The sequence below is a fragment of the Sciurus carolinensis genome, chromosome 2 (assembly GCF_902686445.1).
Source record: "Sciurus carolinensis chromosome 2, mSciCar1.2, whole genome shotgun sequence".
In the NCBI taxonomy this organism is placed as follows: Eukaryota; Metazoa; Chordata; class Mammalia; order Rodentia; family Sciuridae; genus Sciurus; species Sciurus carolinensis.
In genome coordinates this window covers 46,613,532-46,619,719 of record NC_062214.1, presented here as the reverse complement: position 1 = coordinate 46,619,719, position 6,188 = coordinate 46,613,532, and positions in this window count along the sequence as shown.

Sequence of the window (6,188 nt, the reverse complement as noted above, 5' to 3'; positions counted from 1 at the left end):
CTTTCCTCCTCCTGTCTTTGGTTCCTAACTCCAAGGACTCTTGCTCTCCTCCATCTTTGCTGTCCAGTCTTCTTATCTCTGACTTTCCCCTGTTCTTCTGGAGTTCAGTGCTCTGATCTGTTCCTTCCACTTGGACCTGCAGATAGTCATTATCATGGGGTCCTTCAGCCACCAGTCACTTATCTTTGACCTCTAAGACAGTACATTTTTACACAGGTAGTTATTTAAATTTCAGTTCCCATGTAAAAATGAAGGAAACATCTTCGTATAACGACTGTAAAAGATTTCTTTCCTCTTGTGACCCTAATTATCTCCACTTGAGTAGATCCCTTCTCTAGCAAATTGTATACCAAAATAAAAAACTGATTTCTTGTGGTTCTGGTGCAGTTTTCACCATATAACATGCAAAACAAGAACAACAAAAGATTTTGTTCCTACAAGTATCTGTAACTTAGGAACCTAGAACAAGTTTTCAGGACAACTGGAGAATTATAGGGAGGCTTAGGTCTAACAGTGTATGGTAATAATTTAAATTGAGAAGCAAGATAGACCCTGCCTGTAGGAGGTGGGAGAGTAAAGAAAGGGCAGAAGTATGAGACCCCAGTCTGTCTAACTATCTGCTTATCAACATATTATAAAATTATACTATTATGTATTTTTAAATTGTACTATCATATTATAAAATTACACTAAGGTAATACTGATGGTCCTCAGCTTACATCATGGTTCAACTTTATGATGGTGTAAAAGCAAAGTATGTAGGAATCACACTTTGAATTTTGAATTTTGCTCTTTTCCAAGGCTAGTGATGTGCAATCCAATCCTCTTTCATGATTCCAGGTCGTGTCAGTGAACCAAAGTTCCTAGTGGTCGAGAGGGGAAGAAGCTGATTCTCCACAGTGTGCAGTGTAGGTAAACAGGATGCTTGGTAGGTTGGGTTTATTAAATGCATTTTCAACTTTTCAACTTAATGAGTCTGTCAGGGTTTTTTAGTCAGCTTTTTTCACTACTGTGATTAAAAGACCTGACCAGAACAATTGTAGAGGAGAAAAAGTTTATTTAAGGGCTCATGGTTTCAGAGGTCTCAATCCATAGACGGGTACGGCAGGAACAAGATACAGGAAGAGTGTAGCAGGGCGAGGCAGCTCACATGGTGATCAGAAAGCAGAGAGAGAGATCTCCACTCTCTAGATACAAAATGTATACCCCGCCAGCCACTCTCCACTGAACCACTTCCTCCAGCCACACCCCACCTGCCTCCAATTACCACTCAGTTAATCTCATCAGGAATCAATTCAGTGAGTGGTCAAGGCTATGATTCAATCATGTCTCCTCCAAACCTTTTTGCATTGTCTCACCATAACACAAGGCATAACCCCTATGCAAGCAGAGGAGCATTCATACACCATTATTAATTAGACGCTGGTTCAATGACTGCAACAACAAAAGCAAATCATGCAAATGGAGACTTAAAGTCAAAGACCACTTCTTTCTTGATCCCGTGCTCATGCTCAGGCAATCTGAACCGATGTGGTGGCTGGGCAGCATCAAGGACACAACCTCCTTAGTTCTGCTTGCTGTCCTCGAGGCATGGTTTGCCTCTGATGGCCCAGGGTGGCTACCTCACCTCCCTGAGGGACAGAAGGAAAGATGAGGTGTGACTGTGAAGTGGTAGTCACCAATGTCATCCACATTAGTGCCTAGAATTTTGTCTACTGCCCCACTTCCAGGATGACTGGAAGTCAACTCTTTTAGAGAAGGGACCATTCTGATTTCTTTTATTTCTTTTTTCATTTAAAATTTTTTTTGGCACTGGGGATTGAACCCAGGGGCACTGTGCCACTGAGCTATATCCCAGCCCTTTTTATTATTATTATTATTATTTACTTTATTTTGCAACAGGGTTCACGAAGTTGCTTAGGGCCTCGCTAAGTTACTGAGTTTGACTTTGAACTTACAATTCTGCTGCCTATGAAGTTGCTGGGATGACAGGTGTGTGCCACTATGCTCAGCTCTATTCTGAATTAATAACTTGGAAATTCCTAAATTATAAAGGATGCATGCAAAAATACACAGAATGCTCATTGTATATTGGTTATTTGCATTTTGTGTCATCTTCCAAGCCAGTTTACCCTTGCTATCACTTGATTCAAGCGCCCTACCCCAATACTCCATTTTGGGTAATAGATTAAGCTCATGTATTGTTAGACTTCATGTTTTTTAAATTTATTTTATAAAATAGCTTTTATTACAATTGTAATATAATTGTAAATATAGTATAATTGTAAAATAATTCTGAAATTCTAATAAGCCAAGAGAAGAAGAGGAGAGAAAGGAAAAGGGAAAGAAAAAATATTCTGTGATTTTTGTACCACAAAGATGATAACTGTTAATTAAGCATATAATTTCATTCATATATGTGCTGCTTTTTTTTCCTGAGATAAAATTACAAAATACTTATGACTTTGTAACTTAGGCACCCTGTCCATATATACTTAACAGCATAATACAGATTTGGTTCCACTTAAATCAAACATTTCTATAGAAACTTAGCTAATATCTATTAAAACATGCCATTGCAATGGTTTCAAGAATTAATCCATTGCTGAACATGAATGTCTTACCATGGAAAACCATAAGCATTATTTACATTCATGACTATTATTAAGTATAAAGTGTTGGGGGTTGGGACACAAAGCTAAAGAAATGGAATAATTATCAGCATTTTATGTTTTGATCTGTGCTTTGAAATTTCAGATTCTTTTGTCAGTAAGTAAAAATAGAATTAGAGAACTGGAATAAATCTTTTATCAGGATGATCATGTTTGCAAAACTGGTTTTATGGGGACTGGAAATGGGGAGGGGTGGTATTCATGCCTTTCAAGAGAAAGGACTCTTGAAGACATTCCATTGCGAACATTCAGTCCTATGTGAAGATGATCAAAAATATGTGAATTAAAAAAAGAAAGGGAGAAAAAAGATTGTACTGATGTCCCAACCAGGACAGCCTGCTCTATTGTAGCTGATGTTTTTCCATTCTATAATCAAGCTTCAAAGGCCCTAACAGACAATGGCTAAGTTGTCCCAGATGGCAACGCAAATACAGGGGGAAGGAAGACCAGCATGTGACTGTGCTTAAGTGAGTAGGGTGCATTTGCTAAATGTCCACCCAGGAGGGCAAGGCAGGCCTGGCCAGACGGGAGCTGCAGACACACAGAAGGTGTTGGAGACCTGACAATGAGCCAGTGGAACAGTCTTTTTGGGTACCAGTCATGCAACCAGCATGCACAGGTTTTTTTTTTTTTTTCTCATCCACAGCTGCATCTCATATTCATTAGCCCACTGGGGCCTGGTGCTTCGAAGCACAATGTGAAATAAATTAAACCGACAGGGCCTTGCTTTCCAAGAATTTATGTTAGTTTTTTTTTTTTTTTCCCTTCATGACTATGTTGGGCCTCCAAAAGGTTTGCACAGGACTCCCTCTACCCACTACCCCAGCTCCAGGTCATATCATGACCAGGTGACCTGCTTTCACCTCCCTTGTCTAGCTGGGGAGACAGATCCCTGAAAGCATCAGGGATGTGATTTGCTGAAAAGCAAATCCTGATATATAAGATGTAAGCTCAGGGTGATTTTTCATTCTCTAAAAAATATCTGAACTTTATAAGAGAATTTCTCAGAGAATTTTGTTTAAAGTGAATTTTCTAAGTAAGAAGCAATTTGTAAAACTTCTATTCATACTCAACATTTTTTTTCTGAGAACTCGTCTATTGTATAAAATTAAGTGCAACCACATTGTTGGAGTCAACATAATTATATCAGTTAGTTCATGTAATAAAAACCACCAGTTTCATTGTGCCTTAGAGTTGACAAAGCACTTTCATAAATATGATCCCACAACAACCTCCAGTGCTCTAATGCACACTAACGAAGAAATGTGAAGCTCAGAGAGGTTAAGTAACTTATTAAGGATGCACAGTTGGGGGGTGGTAGAAGTGAGATTGGAAAGCATCCCTCGCACTTAACTATACTCTCCTCTCATTTCAACTATTAAGGTATAGAATGAGAGTGACCATATGACCCATTTGCCTGGAACTGTCTCTGTTTCTGCCATAATAAATTAATTAAGAATGTCTTCTTTAATTCTCAAAATTGACCAAATTTGGATGATAAATGACAGACAGTAATTTATACACAGTGTTTCACAGACTCTAAGATTCTTCATGGTGCCACGTAAGAGTAAGGAACAGGGAGTGGGTGGAAAAAACCAAGCAGGCTCAAGAATACCTAATGGCACTTCACTCTAGTACCCCTACTATTATCTGGTTTTACATCTTTGTTCTGTTTTGAAATACAGTGGAAAATGGATATCAATCTTTTAAATGATTGTAAAACCTTTTATCTATAAAAATAGTAGAAGTCCTTATGAGAGACACATTATTAATACAATCCAACACAAACAGTGGGAAATAATGGATTCTAATACCAACACTGAAAGATGTCAAAGAAGCCATGGGCCATCCTATCACTGGGACTCAGGTGGTTGCTATTAACCGAAAATCCCACTCAAACTGGTTGAATTAAAAAGAAAAGATCATAAAGGGGAGAAATAGAAGGAAATGCTATATTGACTCACAGTCTGAGACTAAATCGGATGTCCCAGGCAGTCGCCCACCTTCCCCAACTTCATCTCTGCCTTATACTGTGTTGGATTCATTCTCCAAATCTGGGCTGCTCCTTGGAAGGACAGGATTGTACTGTACTAGCAGTCCAAGAAAAATGCTTCTTTCTGTCTTCCTGTTTCTGATTCACCTTCCGCTTTCCGTTGAAAGCAATCAGGAGAGCCAGGTAAATGCATATACAGAGCAGGTCACCTGAGTTGCAACATGCCATCTGTGCCTGGAGGTGAAACCCACCCAGAGAATGTGGTAGGAGAGGAAGACGGATTTCCGAAGAAAATCTGGAGTATGGGTGCAAAAGGAGAGAGAATTTTCTTTATGCCTGAGATGTAGATCACCCTGTTCTAATTGCCTGATTTATGGGTCTATGTATATGAAGAATGTTTCTATCATTTTAATATTTAATATCTCTGGGATCTATAACTACATCCCTGTATTATTCCTGATGTACCAATTTGTGGGGGTTTTTGGAGGGTAGGGGATTGTCAGTCTTGATCAACTTACTGGGTAGTCTTAAAGAAACAACTTTTGTATTTATTAATTTTTCTGTTGCTTCTTATTTTTGATTTCATTGAATTTTTAATCATTGATTTGAGACTTTTTTCTAATATAAGCATTTGATGCTACAAATATCACTTGAAACACTGATTTGCCTGCCTCCTGCAAATTTTGTACATTTTTTTTCATTTTTGTTCAGTATTTTTAAAATTGTTTTTTCTGAAACTTTCTCTTTGTCCCATGGGTTACTTAACAGTGTGTTGTTTAATTTTCCATAGTTTGGATGTTTTCCTGTTCTCTTTATTCATATCTAATTTAATTCCATTGGGATCACAGAATACAACTTTGTATGATTTAAATCTTTTTTATTGAATTATTCAGACTTGTTTTCTGGTCCAGAACATGATCTAGCTTGGTAAGTGTCTCAGATGTATGTCCAAGAAGAGTTTATGTTTTGCTGTTGTTGAGTGGGTTCTATGAATGTCAGTCAGGTCAAGTTGGTTAATAGCGTTGTTCACTATTCTTACAGATTTTGAACTACATATCTTATCAATGATTGAAAAAGTGGTCATGAAATATCTGATATGGATTTCAGTTATATTAGTTATATATTAGTTATGGATTTCAGTTATATTAGTTTTCCTTCATATATTTTGTAGCTCTGTTTGTAGGTGTACACACATGTGAGATTTTGTGTCTTTTGCAACTGGATGACTCTTATCATTATATTATGGGTAATTCTCTTTCCTCTGAAGTATACTTTTTCAGATATTAATATAATCATTTCCATTATTTCCATTTTTATATCTATTTTCATCCTTTTAACTTATTTATATGTGAAATAGATTCCTGGAGACCAGATATAGTTTGGTGATGGTTTATTATCTCTCTGACAGAAGTTCATTTTATTGGCAAGTTTAAATCATTTCCATTGAATGTAATTACTGATATATTTTAATGGTTTTTTGCTCATTCTCTACTTTTCCATTCCTTTTTATCCTTTCTTGTCTA